This window comes from Nerophis ophidion, linkage group LG08 (assembly GCF_033978795.1).
Source record: "Nerophis ophidion isolate RoL-2023_Sa linkage group LG08, RoL_Noph_v1.0, whole genome shotgun sequence".
Classification (NCBI taxonomy): Eukaryota; Metazoa; Chordata; class Actinopteri; order Syngnathiformes; family Syngnathidae; genus Nerophis; species Nerophis ophidion.
The window spans coordinates 21,857,053-21,877,339 of NC_084618.1; the positions used below are offsets into that span (position 1 = coordinate 21,857,053).

The window sequence follows — 20,287 nt, forward strand, 5'->3', positions numbered from 1 at the left end:
CCTGTTCACCTGTGGGATGTTCCAAATCAGTGTTTGATGAGCATCCCTCAACTTTCTCAGTCTATTTTTTGCTACTTGTGCCAGCTTTTTTGAAACACAATTCCAAATGAGCTAATATTTCTAAAAAATGACAAGGTTTACCAGTTTGAACGTTAAATATTTTGTCTTTGCAGTCTATTCAGTTGAATATAAGTTGAAAAGGATTTGCAAATCATTGTATTCTGTTTTTATTTACCATTTACCCAACGTGCCAACTGGTTTTGGGTTTTGTATATAAACTGACTCCACAGACAGATTCGGCAGCTTGCTCAAATCTGGCCTATTAGACGTGCTCGTATGGATCAATTCCACTAACTGTACTTATTTTTTATAAAGTGGCGAGCCTTTGGAACAGGGTCCAGTTTGTTTCGGTACAGTCCCTCATTTTGTTTATTTCGTACGATCCATAGTAATCCAGTTAGTGTCTCTCTCTCTCTCTCAAAATACTGTTGGTTCAGTACAGCCATGTGAACAAAAACTTTGTCCAGCAACAGTGGCTACCCAGTCCCCACAATGCATTGCGATATCACATGCACTACAACTCCACTTTAAATGGAACAGGACTCGCATGTAGACCGAGGGCACACACTGTTTAGCTGACTCTCAGGGTCACTATTAGTCGTCCAATTTTTCCCGTTTTGTGAAATGCTGTCATGTCTGTTTGATCATGATTTGTTTTAGTCATGTTCGGTTTTATTTTTGGACTCTTTATGCACTTTTGTTTGTCTTGGTCACCATAGCAACTCATTAGTTTTCACCTTGTCCTCATGTTACGCACGTGTCTCACGTTTTGCACTCGCTTACCTGTTTTCACTAATCACCACAGTATTATTTAAGCCTGTCTGTTTCTGTTCTTCATCCTGGCAACATCACTATCTATCACCCTCCATCACCTGCTAAGCACCTTGTAATCCATGCCAAATGATCCATGTCCCGTTCTTGTTCTTTTCCAAGTAAGTTTTCTCGTTATTTATGCCGCAGTGCAAGTTTTTGTTTTTATGTTCACAGTTTTGCCTTAGTGCGAGTTTTGTTTTCACAGCCAAGTTTTTGTACCGCCATTATGCACGCCTTTTGTTTGCCTTTTTTTGTGCAGTTATAGTGTTGAAATAAAAGTCTTTACCTTCATGCCATCTCCGGTCCAAGTTCACTTGCATCTCGGGAAAACAACCATCTCATAGTCCAAGTATCGACAAATGCATCATCAGGGTTTGTGTTAAGTAGCCTGTTCACTATTCATCCATCCATGCATTTTCTACGGCTCTATTCCCTTCAGGGTCGCGGGGGGTGCTGAAGCATATCCCACCTGCATTCGGGCGGAAGGCGGTGTACACTCTGGACAAGTCGCCACCTCATCGGAGGGCCAACACAAATAGACAGACAACATTCACACACTAGGGCCAATTTAGTTTTGCCACTCAAGCTATCCCCAGGTGCATGTCTTTGGAGGTGGAAGGAAGCCGGAGTACCCACGCAGTCACGGGGAGAACATGCCAAACTCAACACAGAAAGATCCTGAGCGCAGGATCGAACCCAGGACCTTTGTATTGTGAGGCAGATGCATTAACCACTCCACCACCGTGCTGCCCAGCCTGTTCACTAAAAAAATTACAAATGACCATTTGAAAACGGCGCAATATATTTATGATATAGCAACATTTCCTTTTAACGAGTGATTCTCAATTTGATTATTCTGCCTTGCTGCCACACTTCGGCTGTTTGCAACTCCTGCATCATTCCCTTCACCTCCCGGGGGTGCTGGCTTTCCACACCATTACGACTCTCCGCCTCTCCTCCCAGCGCTCACTTATAGGAGCTGTCAGCAGCAGGCAGGCTTCCGCGAGGTCACAAAATGAGGTTTCGTGTCTGATGACATCAGCCTGCCCGGTCGCAGTCAGGGCTTTGATGCGGGGCTGCTTCAGATGGATGCTGAACAACTGGGTCAGGCTGCAGGATAGCACAATGGAAGCTGATGGACAGCTCGCTAACAGAAAGGCTTATTTTTTTTGTCTATTTATTGCTGCACATGGAGAGTGTAGGTTCGGGTTTTACAATGCCAGCACTCATGTTGAAATGTCACCAAATATGTCAAACATACAGGAAGTCAGCAAAAATCCCACTCAACTCACCTCAGACCACAGGATCTCTCAACTTTTCACATTTTGCATGATTCGGTACAGAATCAATCTTTTTATTTATTTATTTATTTTTCAACATCCACTAGATTGCAATAGCTGCATTCATTCATTATACAAACCCAGTTTCCATATGAGTTGGGAAATTGTGTTTCTGGATGTTGTTGATAAATGGCTTTCACTTTGTATATTAGAGCTTAAACTTACACTTACAGATGTAGAGAAAAACTGTATTTAGTGACAGTGGTTTTCTGAAGTGATATCCTTTAGAGATTGATGTTGGTTTTTGATACAGTGCCGTCCAAGGGATCAAAGGTCACGGTCATTCCATGTTGGTTTCCGGCCATGCTGCTGACGTGGAGCGATTTCTCCAGATTCTCTGAACCTTTTGATGATATTATGGACTGTAGATGTTAAAAACCCTAAATTTCTTGCAATTGCACTTTGAGAAACGTTTTTTTTAAACTGTTTGACTATTTACTCACGCAGTTGTGGACAAAGGGGTGTACCTCGCCCAATCCTTTTTTGTGAAAAGGCACCCACCTGTTCCCAATTATCTTGCACACCTGTGGGATGTTCCAAATAAGTGTTTGATGAGCATTTCACAAGTTTATCAGTATTTATTGCCACCTTTCCCAACTTCTTTGTCACGTGTTGCTGGCATCAAACTCTAAAGTTAATGATTATTTGAAAAAAAAAAAAAAGTTAATTCGAACATCAAATATGTTGTCTTTGTAGCATATTCAACTGAATATGGGTTGAAAATGATTTGCAAATCATTGTATTCTGTTTATATTTACATCTAAAACAATTTCCCAACTCATATGGAAAGGGGGTTTTTACAACCAATTTTTTGGACTATTATGCTACTTTTTTCCTACGCTTTGTACCATGCAACTTATGAAACGGTGCAGCTAATTTATGGATTTTTCCTCGCTAACGGTCATTTTGTTCAAACAAATTATTTTCAAGAGACCAGCAGAGTCCAAACTGCGGCCCACCGACGTCTCCGATTTGCCCCGCGTGTTTAATGAGGAACATTGCCCCCAGCAAGATTGCATTCATTTTAAAAGTTTGACAATATTGGTACAGCTACTTTGTCAACGATGTGGGTATATCAGGTCAATGACCTTTAATTTCACTCTGAATGGAGCGATGCGTAGCATTTATCTTAATGACCCAATGCAAAAAATCTATCCATTTTCTTCCGCTTATCCGAGGTCGGGTCGTAGGGGCAGCAGCCTAAGCAGAGAAGCCCAGACTTACCTCTCTTCAGCCACTTCATCCAGCTGAGGCGTTCCCTGGCCAGCCGGGAGACATAGTCTTCCCAACGTCTCCTGGGTCTTCTCCGTGGCCTCCTGCCTGTCGGACGTGCCCCAAACACCTCCCTAGGGAGGCGTTCGGGTGGCATCCTGAGCAGATGCCCGAACCACCTCCTCTGGCTCCTCTCCATGTGGTGGAGTAGCGGCTTTATTCTGAGCTCCTCCCGGATTACAGAGCTTCTCACCCTATCTCTAAGGGAGAGCCGGCAGAGGAAACTCATTTCAGCCGCTTGTACCCGTGATCTTGTCTTTCCGGTCATAACCCAAAGCTCATGACCATAGGTGAGAATGGGAATGTAGATCGACCGGTAAGTTGAGAGCTTTGCCTTCCGGCTCAGCTCCTTCTTCACCACAACGGATCGATACAGCGTCCGCATTACTGAAGACGCCGCACGGATCCGCCTGTCGATCTCACATTCCACTCTTCCCTCACTCGTAAACAAGACTCCTAGGTATTTGAAAGATCTCCTCCCCAACCTGGAGATGGCACTCCACCCTTTCCAGGTGGACTCGGACTTGAAGGTGCTGATTCTCACCCCAATCGCTTCTCACTTGGCTGCGAACCGAGGAAGTGAGAGCTGAAGATCCTGGCCAGTTGAAGCCATCAGGACCACATCATCTACAAAAAGCAGAGACCTAATCCTGCAGCCACCAAACCGAATCCCCACAAGGCCCTGACTGCGCCTACAAATTCTGTCCATAAAAGTTATGAACAGAATCGGTGACAAAGGGCAGCCTTGGCGGAGTCCAACCCTTACTGGAAAAGGGTCCGACTTACTGCCAGTCATGCGGACCAAGCTTTGACACTGATCTTACAAGGAGCGGACCACCACAATCAAGATGGCGGCGCCCGGACGGGCTGCGACATGGCGGAGCTCTTGCTAAAGATGGAACATTTGGCAGAAATACCGGACAATTCCACAAACTTTATGGCTGGCTCACATCGTGGTCACTCCGTGATCACGTACGACCGCCAGACACTTCTGGATGTGGACATATCGGGCCGTTTTGGACTGATAGACGCGTGCGTGCTAAACATGCTAACTAGCATGGGAATACGTCGGCGGCTACATCCAGCAGCCCGTGAAGCAGGGGAGTATAGTAGCAGCGGGGGCCGTCCACGGAGCAGACGCCAGCGGTGTGATCGGAAACGCGGATGTCGAGCGGGGCTAAAAACAAAGCAGAAGGCTAATCCCCACAGAACACCACTTCCCTCCATCCTGCAGACGGATTTAAATGGAAAATGCGAGACTACTAGTCTGGGTAAGGAGTCTGTTAAATTATAACAAGTTTTTTCTGCTTTGAGTGTTTCAGAGTTGGACATGTGTTTTACCGAGGTGGCTAACTATGATGCGTGCAGTTTATCAAAGCAACAAACAAACAATCGGAAAATCCCCGATACTGAGGTGGCTAACCATGATGCGTGCAGTTTATCAAAGCAACAATCAAACAATCGGAAAATTCCTGTCGTATCAATTCCTAGATATGGTCGTAACTATACTAAATGCACTGGGCATAATAAACACAACATTATTAATATTGCTACTACGGATAATTTGATCAAAAACTCCCTAAAACAGCCCACTACCTACAATATAGGTTTTTTAAACATAAGATCATTGTCTCCCAAAACGTTATTAGTTAATGATATTATCAGAGACAACAATCTTAACGTCATCGGTCTCAGCGAAACCTGGCTTAAACCAAACGACTTTTTTGCGCTAAATGAGGCATGTCCTCCTAACTTTACACATGCGCATATTGCCCGTCCGCTTAAAAGGGGTGGGGGGGGTCGCACTAATATACAACGAAAACTTTAACCTTAGTCCTAACATAAATAATAAATATAAATCGTTTGAGGTGCTTACTATGAAGTCTGCCACACCGCTGCCTCTACACCTGGCTGTTATCTACCGCCCCCCAGGGCCCTATTCGGACTTTATCAATGAATTCTCAGAGTTCGTTGCTGATCTAGTGACACACGCCGATAATATAATCATAATGGGGGACTTTAATATCCATATGAATACCCCATCGGACCCACCGTGCGTAGCGCTCCAGACTGTAATTGATAGCTGTGGTCTCACGCAAATAATAAATGAACCCACGCATCGCAACTGTAATACGATAGACCTAGTGCTTGTCAGGGGTATCACCGTCTCCAAAGTTACGATACTCCCGTATACTAAAGTATTGTCCGATCATTACCTTATAAAATTCGAGGTTCAGACGCATGTTCGTCAAACCAATAATAATAATAACTGCTATAGCAGCCGCAACATTAATACAGCCACAACGACAACTCTTGCTGACCTACTGCCCTCGGTAATGGCACCATTCCCAAAGTATGTGGGCTCTATTGATAACCTCACTAACAACTTTAACGACACCCTGCGCGAAACCATTGATAACATAGCACCGCTAAAGTTAAAAAAGGCTCCAAAAAAGCGCACCCCGTGGTTTACAGAAGAAACTAGAGCTCAGAAATTATTATGTAGAAAGCTGGAACGCAAATGGCGCACGACTAAACTTGAGGTGCACCATCAAGCATGGAGTGATGGTTTAATAACTTATAAACGCATGCTTACCTTAGCTAAAGCTAAATATTACTCAAATCTCATCCACCGTAATAAAAACGATCCTAAATTTTTGTTTAGTACGGTAGCATCGCTAACCCAACAAGGGATTCCTTCCAGTAGCTCAACCCACTCAGCTGATGACTTTATGCAACTCTTTAGTAAGAAAATTGAAGTCATTAGAAAGGAGATTAAAGACAATGCGTCCCAGCTACAACGGGGTTCTATTAACACTGACACGATGGTATATACGGCGGATACTGCCCTCCAAAATAGTTTCTCTCGTTTTGAGGAAATAACATTAGAGGAATTGTTACAACGTGTAAATGGAATAAAACAGACAACATGCTTACTTGACCCTCTTACTGGGAAACTGATCAAGGAGCTCTTTGTATTATTAGGTCCATCAGTGCTAAATATTATAAACTTATCACTCTCCTCGGGCACTGTTCCCCTAGCATTCAAAAAAGCGGTTATTCATCCTCTTCTTAAAAGACCTAACCTCGATCCTGACCTCATGGTAAACTACCGACCGGTGTCTCACCTTCCCTTTATTTCAAAAATCCTTGAAAAAATTGTTGCGGAGCAGTTAAATGAACACAATCTATGTGACACCTTTCAATCCGGTTTCAGGGCAAATCACTCCACGGAGACAGCCCTCGCAAAAATGACTAATGATCTATTGCTAACGATGGATTCTGATGCGTCATCTATGTTGCTGCTCCTCGATCTTAGCGCTGCTTTCGATACCGTCGATCATAATATTTTATTAGAACGTATCAAAACACGAATTGGTATGTCAGACTTAGCCCTGTCTTGGTTTAACTCTTATCTTACTGATAGGATGCAGTGTGTCTCCCATAACAATGTGACCTCGGACTACGTTAAGGTAACGTGTGGAGTTCCCCAGGGTTCGGTCCTTGGCCCTGCACTCTTCAGCATTTACATGCTGCCGCTAGGTGACATCATACGCAAATACGGTGTTAGCTTTCACTGTTATGCTGATGACACCCAACTCTACATGCCCCTAAAGCTGACCAACACGCCGGATTGTAGTCAGCTGGAGGCGTGTCTTAATGAAATTAAACAATGGATGCGTTGCAACTCAACGCCAAAAAAACGGAAATGCTGATTATCGGTCCTGCTAGACACCGAACTCTATTTAATAATACAACTCTAACATTTGACAACCAAACAATTAAACAAGGCGACACGGTAAAGAATCTGGGTATTATCTTCGACCCAACTCTCTCCTTTGAGGCACACATTAAAAGCGTTACTAAAACGGCCTTCTTTCATCTCCGTAATATCGCTAAAATTCGCTCCATTCTGTCCACTAAAGACGCCGAGATCATTATCCATGCGTTTGTTACGTCTCGCCTCGACTACTGTAACGTATTATTTTCGGGTCTCCCCATGTCTAGCATTAAAAGATTACAGTTGGTACAAAATGCGGCTGCTAGACTTTTGACAAGAACAAGAAAGTTTGATCACATTACGCCTGTACTGGCTCACCTGCACTGGCTTCCTGTGCACTTAAGATGTGACTTTAAGGTTTTACTACTTACGTATAAAATACTACACGGTCTAGCTCCATCCTATCTTGCCGATTGTATTGTACCATATGTCCCGGCAAGAAATCTGCGTTCAAAGGACTCCGGCTTGTTAGTGATTCCCAAAGCCCAAAAAAAGTCTGTGGGCTATAGAGCGTTTTCCGTTCGGGCTCCAGTACTCTGGAATGCCCTCCCGGTAACAGTTCGAGATGCCAGCTCAGTAGAAGCATTTAAGTCTCACCTTAAAACTCATTTGTATACTCTAGCCTTTAAATAGACTCCCTTTTTAGACCAGTTGATCTGCCGTTTCTTTTCTTTTTCTTCTATGTCCCACTCTCCCTTGTGGAGGGGGTCCGGTCCGATCCGGTGGCCATGTACTGCTTGCCTGTGTATCGGCTGGGGACATCTCTGCGCTGCTGATCCGCCTCCGCTTGGGATGGTTTCCTGCTGGCTCCGCTGTGAACGGGACTCTCGCTGCTGTGTTGGATCCACTTTGGACTGGACTCTCGCGACTGTGTTGGATCCATTGTGGATTGATCTTTCACAGTATCATGTTAGACCCGCTCGACATCCATTGCTTTCCTCCTCTCTAAGGTTCTCATAGTCATTATTGTCACCGACGTCCCACTGGGTGTGAGTTTTCCTTGCCCTTATGTGGGCCTACCGAGGATGTCGTGGTGGTTTGTGCAGCCCTTTGAGACACTAGTGATTTAGGGCTATATAAGTAAACATTGATTGATTGATTGAATCAGACAGCCCAATACCACGTACTCTCTGAGCACTCGCCACAGGACTGCCTGAGGGACACAGTCAAATGCCTTCTCCAAGTCCACAAAACACATGTAGACTGATTGGGCAAACTCCCATGCACCCTCAAGGACTCAGGATCTTCACCTCTCACTGGATCAGTTGGTTGGTGGCTGCAGGATTAGGTCTCTGCTATTTGCAGATGATGTAGTCCTGATGGCTTCATCTGGCCAGGATCTTCAGCTCTCACTGGATCGGTTCGCTGCCGAGTGTGAAGCGACTGGGAAGAGAATCAGCATCTCCAAGTCCGAGTCCATGGTTCACGCCCGGAAAAGGGTGGAGTGCCATCTCTGGGTTGGGGAGGAGACTCTGCCCCAAGTAGAGGAGTTCAAGTACCAAGGAGTCTTGTTCACGATTGAGGGAAGAGTGGATCGTGAGATCGACAGGCGGATCAGTGCGGTGTCTTCAGTAATGCGGACGCTGTATCGATCCGTTGTGGTGAAGAAGGAGCTGAGCCGGGAGGCAAAGCTCTCAATTTACCGGTCGATCTACGTTCCAGTCCTCACCTATGGTCATAAGCTTTGGGTTATGACCGAAAGGACGAGATCACGGGTACAAGCGGCCGAAATTAGTTTCCTCCGCCGTGTGGCAGGGCTCTACCTTCGGGTGAGAAGCTCTGCCTTCTGGGGGGCGCTCAAAGTAAAGCTGCTGCTCCTCCTCATCGAGAGGAGCCAGATGAGGTGGTTCGGGCATCTGGTCAGGATGCCACCCGAACGCCTCCCTAGGGAGGGTGTATAGGGCACGTCCAACTGGTTGGAGGCCACGGGGAAGACCCAGGACACGTTGGGAGGACTATGTCTCCCGGCTGGCCTGGGAACACCTCAGGATCCCAAGGGAAGAGCTGGACGACGTGGCTGGGGAGAGGAAAGTCTTGGCTTCCCTGCTTAGGCTGCTGCCCCCGCGACCCGACCTTAGATAAGCGGAAGAAGATGGATGGTTATTACACTGACATCCTTGCAAACATATCAATTATCAGTGTATACAAAAAAAGAAGAAATCTGTCGATTTTACGGTTAAAAAAAACAAGCATTTCAGGTGCTTGAATTTATTGAGTATTGGCAGTGGTTTTTGTGCCAAATTATTGTAAATTGAAAAACGTTAAAGTTATATTTACGGGAGAATTCTGGCAACTGAGCTGCTTTTTTCCCAATTTTAAATTCTACTGTCATTGTCTTTACAGTGCATTAATGTCAATGGACAAAAACGACCACTTTTGTTTTTATAATAAAATTCCAGGTGACAAAACTGACATTTTTTTAACCCTAAAATGGACTGTATTGCTTTACTGTGCAGCGTATTTTTTTATCTGAATTACAAACCTCCTGCTGCGTGGTCAACTGCATAACAAACTTCCTCAGTCAAGCCTCCTTGACTTTACTCTTGACCTCAGCCTGACCGCTCATCCCGAGCAGGCGCCGCACTTACCACCGCACGCCGGTGCACGCGGTGAGTAATCGACTGCTTCCTGATCTGACTGCAGGCCTTTAGAAATTGCGTCTGTCTGTCAAAAGGCTGCAAACTGCCCATTTCGAAAAAGCTTTCACGGGATACAATTTTGGAGGCTAAGCCAAAGATTACTCGTCCTTGGCGAGGGGTTGATGAGGACCCATAAAGCCTTTCTTCCCCCGTGATGGATATTTGACGGTAGACGTGTAACGTTCACCCACCTGTCTCGTCTCGCAAATCTACCTGGTCTGCGCCGTGTTGTTGTTGCGGCTACGGCACACCGAAACACTGCATGCTATTTCAGTGAATTTTCAAAATGGGGCCCCAGGGACATTGTTAAAACACAAGACAGATAAGATGGAGCGATACCCAGAATGGTTTAGTACATGAACACGTACCAATGATTGAGGCGTGGAGCACATGATACTGATCAAGCATGTTCCCGAGGTCACACGCCCCCCTCTATTTGACACACACTACCTCCATTACAAAATTATATTGCATATTAGGGTTCTTTTATTATTTAAGCATGGTCTTATTGCCATGCAAGTGCAGTAAAACACTGACTGACTGTTTGGGTACGTCAGCTGTACTCGTAGTGTAAAGCCGTCGCCTCTCCCCAGCCATTTCGTCCAGCTCCAAACTTAAAACTCATCTGTATACTCTAGCCTTTAAATAGACCTCATTTTTAGACCAGTTGATCTGCCGCTTCTTTTCTTTCTCCTATGTCCCCCCCTCCCTTGTGGAGGGGGTGCGGTCCGATGACCATGGATGAAGTACTGGCTGTCCAGAGTCGAGACCCAGGATGGACCGCTCGCCTGTATCGATTGGGGACATCTCTACGCTGCTGATCCGCCTCCGCTTGAGATGGTCTCCTGTGGACGGGACTCTCGCTGCTGTCTTGGATCCGCTTTGAACTGAACTCCCGCGGCGGTGTTGGAGCCACTATGGATTGAACTTTCACAGCATCATGTTAGACCCGCTCGACATCCATTGCTTTCGGTCCCCTAGAGGGGGGGGGTTGCCCACATCTGAGGTCCTCTCCAAGGTTTCTCATAGTCAGCATTGTCACTGGCGTCCCACTGGATGTGAATTCTCCCTGCCCACTGGGTGTGAGTTTTCCTTGCCCTTTTGTGGGTTCTTCCGAGGATGTTGTAGTCGTAATGATTTGTGCAGTCCTTTGAGACATTTGTGATTTGGGGCTATATAAATAAACATTGATTGATTGATTGAGCTCCTCCCAAAAGATCCAGAGGCGTTCCCAGGCCAGCCGGTAGACCTCGTCTTCCCAACATGTCCTGGGTCTTCCCCGTGGCCTCCTACCAGTTGGACGTGCCCGAAACACCTCCCTAGGGAGGCGTTCGGGTGGCATCCTGACCAGATGCCCCAACAACCTCATCTGGCTCCTCTCGATGTTGAGGAGAAGCGGCTTTAGTTTTGGTTTGCGCTAATAATAATAATAGATTACATTTATATCGCGATACTTGAAGCCCTCACAGAGAAGTGGGAACCCATCATTCATTCACACCTGGTAGTGGTAAGCCACATTTGTAGCAACAGCTGCCCTGGGGTGGACTGACGGAAGCATGGCTGCCCCTCCGACCACCACCTATCATTCATTCACCAGTGTGAGCGGCACCGGGGGCAAGGGTGAAGTGTCCTGCCCAAGGACATAACGGCAGCGATTTGGATGTCAATAGGCGGGGAGCGAACCTGCAACCCTCAGGTTTTCTGGCACGGACGCTATACCCACTACGCCATGCCGCTCCTCCTAGATGACAGAGCTTCTCACCCTATCTCTCTGGCGGAGGAAGCTCATTTCGGCTGCTTGTACCAGTGATCTTGTCATTTCGGTCATAACCCAAAGCTCATGACCATAGGTGAGAATGGGAACGTATATCAACCAGTGAGTTGAGAGCTTTGCCTTCCGGCTCAGCTCCTTCTTCACCACAACGGATCGATACAGCGTCAACATTACTGAAGACGCCGCACCGATCAGCCTGTTGCCCTCACGATCCACTCTTCCCTCACTCGTGAACAAGACTCCGAGGTACTTGAACTCCTCCACTTGGGGCAAGATCTCCTCCTCAACCCGGAGATGGGACTCCACCCTTTTACGGGCAAGAACCATGGACTCGGAATTGGAGGAGCTGATTCTCATCCCAGTCGCTTCACACTCGGCTGTGAACCGATCCAGTGAGAGCTAAGGTTGGGTATCGTCTGAATTCAAACGATTCCAATTCTGATTCCGATTCCTGACAATTCTCGATTCCGATTATTTTTGTACCATGCCGGGATCAATGTGTTTGACAGGTAGTCCCCGGAAGGTGGTATGTATTTTGGGTTGAGAGTTTTGTGAATTTTTTTTTTTTAATATTTATATTTATATAGCACTTTTCTCTAGTGACTCAAAGCGCTTTACCTAGTGAAACCCAATATCTAAGTTACATTTTAAACCAGTGTGGGTGGCACTGGGAGCAGGTGGGTAAAGTGTCTTGCCCAAGGACACAACGGCAATGACTAGGATGGCAGAAGTGGGAATCGAACCTGCAACCCTCAAGTTACTGGCACAGCCACTCTACCAACCGAGCTATGCCATATCCCATATCCCTGCAAACATAAACAAACATGTAAAGTTGCTGTTACTGTTTAGCCCAGTATCAATTTGCTTAGCTCTAACGTATTGCTTAACTAACCTAAATGTTGGAGATTCCACCTCTGAGAAGGGATGCGGTCTTTTGACTATGTGTGCAGTGACCTTTCTGTGGCACTCTTCCGTCTGTGGCACCGACATCTTCCCCATTTCCGCTACGGCGAACAGAGTACGCTGAGCACATCGCGGAGCCTGGCTACCAGGTTGTGAATTGTCTATGAAAAAATACGGGGGCTAATTTGTTAGCTGCCTCAACGTTGGCGCAAAACACATTATTTATTGCATATATATTGTTTTACTTACCGGATTCGGACTGCAGTGCAGTCACCGAGGTGCCAGGCTGGGCGTCGGAGCCGGAGCCAGAGGAAGAGGCAGAGGAGGACGGTCGGCGCAGCGCATTGAAGACGGGACACGCATTTATTTGTACTCCATGAACTCGGAGGTGCTTCATCATGTTCGACGTGCACACCCCTAAGCACGAAACAGTCCTGTCACACGTGTTACATTTCGCAGATTAAAATAAAACCACACTTTCAACCGCCGACGCCCGCTATCCATGCTTGACTGACTCGCTCGGCTCAATAGGCTCGGCTATGCTAACACTTCCGGCGGTGGGCGCTTCTTCGTTGGTGTTCAGCGGCTTCTTCTTCCGGTCGGCGGTCTTATTCTTTTTTTTTCGGTCAGCGGACTGGGTATCGAAACTAGGAATCGAAGTTCAAACTTTTGAACGATTCCGGGAGAATCGGAAAGTTAGTCCCGGTTCCAATCGATACTCGATACCCAACCCTAGTGAGAGCTGAAGATCCCGGCCAGATGAAGCCATCAGGACCACATCATCTGCAAAAAGCAAAGCCTAATCCTGCAGCCACCAAACCCGATCCCTTCAACGCCCCGACTGCGCCGAGAAATTCTGTCCATAAAAGTTATGAACAGACTCACCTGTGGCCATGAGCTTTGGGTTATGACCGAAAGGACAAGATCACGGGTACAAGCGGCCGAAATGAGTTTCCTCCGAAGTCAGGGCGCTGAAAGTCATCTTCATTTTTTTCTCCCCTCCATGCTTTGTGAAGAATGGATGATTGTCATTAGTTTTGACTGATTTGATGGAGGTGGTTGGCCGCTGCTGATAGTGGTGATTATCATCTGCATGTCGGGCACAGGACGGGGCGGCGCAGTGGCTTTATGAAGAGCGTACAATGGCCTCATCCGTCGTCTTTGCTTTCCTTTCAGCTTCAGAGCAAATGAGCGTGATGGATCCGGACGTCATTAGGGGAACTGAGGCCTCCGTCACAAATCACTTTTATGCGAGAATATGGCGGAGCGGCGGCGACAGCTTTACGACTCCCGTGATATTAATGGAGTGCTGCGTTTTACATAGCGTGGCCCTCTAACCGCCACCACGCCCTCTCCCTGCAGCCCTTTTAATTTCCTACCTGATCCGACCTCAAGTCATTATAGATCACAGGGATCCATTTTATGAGCCTTTTCACGGGTGCTCAGGACCTTAGTCAGCACTTTCCACTTTGCCGTCAAGCCGGAACACTCAAAATTCCAAATTCCTACCCTGTGTGATACTTCTATTAAACACAATAAAGATGAACATCTCAAGAAAACTTACATTACTAATGTTTCCTCTTCAGACCGGATTTTGAGATTTATGCTCCTGGGTCTTCGCAGTTCTCACAGCCGAAACAAGTTTTCCGCTGAGTCAACACTGACTATTTAGCTTCATTCTTGCAAGTGAACAATGGCAATTAAGGACAGAGGGAGAGTTATTGGAGCTGGAACTAATCAATCAGCACCAGACGCAGACTGGGACAAAAATTTTACCCTAGAATTGTTTTGGCCTCGACTGGCCCACTGCATTCCCAGAAAGCCACGCTGTTTATACCTTTGTCTCCTAACCTAGACTAATAAGTAACTACAAATAACCAGATCTCATTTGGGACTTTTTTTTTACCAAGTTTTTGTTCCACATTTAAAACACTTCCTTGTGGTCTACGTAACATGTAATGGCTGTTCTTTGGTCAAGATAGTGCATAGTGCAGACCGTTTTCAAGCCACTTTGAGACCGTCTTTTCAGTATGGGTCGTTTTGTAGGCATATCTTATGTGGTACTGTTAAAATTAAAGGATTTTTTATTTTAAAAAAAAAGGAAACATGAAATTAAATAAATAAAATACTTCCATCCATCTTCTTCCGCTTATCCAAGGTCGGGTTGCTGGGGCAGCAGCCTAAGCAGGGAAGCCCAGACTTCCCTCTCCCCAGCCATTTTGTCCAGCTCCTCCCGGGGGATCCCGAGGTGTTCCCAGGCCAGCCGGGAGACATAATCTTTCCAGCGTGTCCTGGGTCTTCCCCGTGGCCTCCTACCGGTTCTACCCTAGTGATGCGTTCGGGTGGCATCCTGACCAGATGCCCGAACCACCTCATCTGGCTCTTCTCGATGTGGAAGAGCAGCGGCTTTACTTAGAGCTTCTCCCGGATGACAGAGCTTCTCACCCTATCTCTAAGGGAGAGACCCGCCACCCGGCGGAGGAAGCTCATTTCGGCCGCTTGTACTTTCGGTCATAACCCAAAGCTCATGACCATAGGTGAGGATGGGAACGTAGATCGACCGGTAAATTGAGAGCTTTGCCTTCCGGTTCAGCTCCTCTTCACCACGACGGATCGATTCAGCGTCCGCATTACTGAAAACCCCGCACCGATCTGCCTGTCGATTTCACGATCCACTCTTCTCTCACTCGTGAACAAGACTCCGAGGTACTTGAACTCCTCCACTTGGGGTAAGATCTCCTCCCCAACCCAGAGATGGCACTCCACCCTTTTCCGGGCGAGAACCATGGACTCGGACTTGGAATTGCTGATTCCCATGCCAGTCGCTTCACACTCTGCCGCGAACCGATCCACTGAGCGGTGGTGAAGTGAATTCATTGACTCATATCATGGTCAACATCCATCCATCCATTTTCTACCGCTTATTCCCTTTTGGGGTCGCGGGGGGCGCTGGCGCCTATCTCAGCTACAATCGGGCGGAAGGCGGGGTACACCCTGGACAAGTCGCCACCTCATCGCAGGGCCAACACAGATAGACAGACAACATTCACACTCACATTCACACACTAGGGCCAATTTAGTGTTGCCAATCAACCTATCCCCAGGTGCATGTCTTTGGAAGTGGGAGGAAGCCGGAGTACCCGGAGGGAACCCACGCATTCACGGGGAGAACATGCAAACTCCACACAGAAAGATCCCGAGCCTGGATTTGAACCCAGGACTGCAGGACCTTCGTATTGTGAGGCAGACGCACTAACCCCTCTGCCACCGTGAAGCCCATGGTCAACATATAAATGTTTATATCCAACTTGGAGGATGTAAAACCATCAGATCGCAGTGAATAATGGTTGAGAAAGAGCCTTAGATAAATGTGGACTGGAATTTGTTCTCTCCCAAGAAGAAGCTCTATTCTGGCGAAGAGATTCCATATCTACCTTAAACGTCAAGCCTACAAGTGATGCCATACATCTGTTGCTTTCCAGCCAGGACAAACAAACATCTCCTTGAATGGTCGGGTGGGGTTATTTGGACTTCGTGCACACCCAGCCAGAGAATGAAGGAATATATAAACTGATGGTTTGGCTTCTTGAGTTAGGAGTCCGGCATATCTGACCTCGGTTCCTGCAGGGAACTGCAGGGCTGTTTTAGATGGCTCGCTTGCAATAAAGCACCTTTTGGTTCACAGCGGATTACTTGGTGTAAGACAAGTTTTCTACGGCTTGTACGATTCCAGTGCCACTTCCTGTTTCCGCAACTTGTGTCCCAACTGAGTATCCAATCACAGTGTGAGGCCATCTCGAAGGCCTTACTGACAACAAATGGTAATCTGATTGGGTATCACAATTGTCTATCAACGGGTGATCAAGGGTGATGGGTCAAATGCAGGGAATAATTTCGCCACACCTCGTGTGTGTGTAACAATCATTGGTACTTGAACTTTAAAAACAATAATTTTGGTTAAATGCTCCTGGTTTGGAAATGATTCTGCCATTTTTAATTTTGACAGCGGTTTTTGATTTAGCTTTAGTCGCGATCTTTTGACGAAAACCGATTTTAGTTTTAGTCACCAACCCTATTTTCCGGACTATAAGGCGCACTTAAAAAACATTTTTTTTTACCCCTCAAAACTGGACAGTGCACCTTATAACCCGGTGCGCCTAATGTGCGGAATCATTCTGGTTTTTCTCACCCACCTCGAAGCAATTTTATTTGGTACATGGTGTAATAAGTGTGACCAGTAGATGGCTGTCAAACATAAGAGATACGTGTCGACTGCACTATGATGGCAATATGACTCAAGTGAACAACAAAGACATTTATATATGTTCCTTTGAAAATAGAGAACATTACAAACGGCGCGGGCTTCACGGTGGAAGAGGGGTTAGTGCGTCTGCCTCACAATAAGAAGTTCCTGCAGTCCTGGGTTCAAATCCAGGCTCGGGATCTTTCTGTGTGGAGTTTGCATGTTCTCCCCGTGAATGCGTGGGTTCCCTCCGGGTACTCCGGCTTCCTCCCACTTCCAAAGACATGCACCTGGGGATAGGTTGATTGGCAACACTAAATTGGCCCTAGTGTGTGAATGTGAGTGTGAATGTTGTCTGTCTATCTGTGTTGGCCCTGCGATGAGGTGGCGGCTTGTCCAGGGTGTACCCCGCCTTCCGCCCGATCGTAGCTGAGATAGGCGCCAGCGCCCCCCGCAACCCCAAAAGGGAATAAGCGGTGGAAATGGATGGATGGATGGATACAAACGGCGCTAAAAATCTATTAGAATGTTTTAGTACAACTTTGGTAAGCTATGAAGCCACACTACTTGATGTGTTTCAACATAGGCCTATTATTATGATGTGTGTATAAGGTAAGAGGTATTTTCTGCCGTTTTGTTTTGCTACATGCAAAAGCAAATTTTCTTACCTTCTGGTACCTGCTGATCTGTATTTGGGATCTGCATAAATACTGAAAATTTGTGCGCTTCCGCCTTTGTAGTCCGTGGGAGCCTCTCCATCTATCTCTATGTTCTTGTCATGGGACAACCATCCTCCGCTGTTGCCATTTCTCATATAAAGTAGTGTAAAGTTCTTACTTATATCCGCCAGTCAACTCGCCATGAAAGCGCTAAAACATACCGGTGTAGTGAATTTACGTTACTCACCCAAAGAACTTTAGTTATCAGAGAGTTACGGTTGGACGGTTTTTCACGTAGACACATTTTGCCGGTGTAAAGACACCTGTATTGTTGAGTCTGAAGGCTCCGGGCAGATTTGGTACAGCACGGCAACGTAAACGTACTGAATTCTGATTGGATACAAACTCTATACTAAAAACAACAGCATTGGAAGGAGCATGACATGACATGAAGATAATATGAATACTTTTAGATTGTGGAGGTTACTCCCCTCCGGGTTCTTCAGACCACCAATCACTGACATGACAGTCCCTTTCCAGGGTTTAGAACACTGTTTTATTTCTCAATAAAGTATTTTTGGTTGTGCTTTTCAGCATGAGTCTCTTCATCTCTGTTTCGCTCCAGCTCCACCTCAAACTCTCTTCTGCTCCCCGGCTGCTGCCTGTTAACGGTGATTAGATAATCAGGCCCAGGTGGGCCATCTACGCACCAGTCGCTGATCTTGTTTCGCTGCAGGTCCGCAGGCCACGCCACCCCCCACATAGATATTTAGGGAACGTTAATTAAAAATGACTTTTATTTTTAATTATGATCATGATTTCTGGTTATGTGCGGCCAAGAGAGAAGGCCTTACTGTCCCTGACGGCACACCACTGGTTTAACGGCTCGTCGACTACTCAGATTATAGTAAGGAAGGGGGCGCCCTAATAACGTAGTTTCCTGCTGCCGTGAGGTCAAACAACTTTTAATCCCTTTGCATTTTTGCACATCTGCCACCCGACTGCTCTGCCTTGTTAAACTGGAGGTCGTTCAGCGTCTCATATTTACAATTTTTGCCTTTAGCATTAGGAGAGCTTTAAAGCATTTTATAGAGGAATGTTTTGCCCCGGCTCGGGCATTCATTCACTATTTATAGGCTTCATTAACTCACTTCAGGAGTTGGCAAAAAAAAAAAAAAAAAGCCTTCACACAGTGAGCCAGGAGGAGCGGAGGTGGCGACAAAAGCTGCGACAGATTCATCACGCCCGGAGTGGAGGTCACCTTTCCGGGGAGGAGGAAATCAGCATTACAGCTGCAGTAAATCCGGGCTGGCTGCTGTGGAGCCTGTGAAGCGATATTTAATGCGTCAGAGGAACAAACACAAAAGTAAGCCAATAGGCGGCGCAGCGGGGCGTCGGGCTCTTGCTTTCATTCGAACCCCGTTTCTATACGAGTTGGGAAATTGTGTTAGATGTAAATATACACGGAATACAATGATTTGCAAATCCTTTTCAACCCATATTCAATTGAATATGCTACAAAGACAACATATGTGATGTTCAAACTGATAAACCTTTTTTTTTTTGCAAATAATAATTAACTTAGAATTTCATGGCAGCAACACGTGCCAAAGTAGTTGGGAAAGGGCATGTTCACCACTGTGTTACATCACCTTTTCTTTTAACAACACTCAATAAACGTTTGGGAACTGAGGAAGCTAATTGTTGAAGCTTTGAAAGTGGAATTATTTCCCATTCTTGTTTTATGTAGAGCTTCAGTTGTTTAACAGTCTCCGCTGTCGTATTTTACGCTTCATAATGCGCCATTCATTTTCGATGGGAGACAGGTCTGGACTGCAGGCGGGCCAGGAAAGTACCCACACTCTTTTACTATGAAGCCACACTGTTGTACCACGTGGCTTGGCCTTGTCTTGCTGAAATAAGCAGAGGCGTCCATAATAATGTTGCTTGGATGGCAACATTTGTTGCTCCAAAACCTGTATGTACCTTTCAGCATTAATGATGCCTTCACAAATGTGTAAGTTACCCATGCCTTGGGCACTAATACACCCCCATACCATCACACATGTTGGCTTCTGGACTTTGCATCTTAACAGTCTGGATCAAGGGTGTCGAACTCTGGCCCGCCGTGTAATTTCATTTGGCCCTTGAGGCAATATCAAATTACCATTAGAGATGGCCCACCGCATTCACCGCTAGTACTCATACTTGCCCACCCTCCCGATTTTCCCAGGAGACTCCTGAAGTTCAGTGCCCCTCCCGAAAATCTCCCGGGGAAACAATTCTCCCAAATTTCCACCTGGAAAAAAATATTGGGGGCATCTTTAGCGTCCTCTACAATCTGTCGTCACGCCCACTTTTCTTCCATACAACCAGTGTGCCGGTCCAGTCACATAATATATGCATGCGGCTTGTACACACACATAAGTAAATGCAAGGCATACTTGGTCAACGGCCATGCAGGTCACACCGAGGGTGGCCGTATAAAGAACTTTAACACTGTTACAAATAAGCGCCACACCGTGAACCCACACCAAACAAGAATGACAAACACATTTTGGGAGAATATCTACACCGTGAGACAACATAAACACAACAGAACAAATACCCAGACCCCCTTGCAGCACTAACTCGCTACAATATACACCCCCCGCTACCACCAAACCCCCTCCCACCGACCTCATTATTTCATTTTAAAATGTATTAGCCTGTGGATGTTAATATTTACTGCAAAGGCTGCAAATAGAAAATAGACGTTAAATGTTTTATTAAATTGTATTTAATATACCATCGATGTTTTTTC

General features: G+C 46.2%; 1 pseudogene; it reads left to right on the top strand.

The window, feature by feature from the left end:
- LOC133557152 (uncharacterized) overlaps positions 1 to 18,153 on the top strand; it is a 47,745-nt pseudogene extending 29,592 nt beyond the window's left edge.
- Positions 18,154 to 20,287: the final 2,134 nt, after the last annotated feature.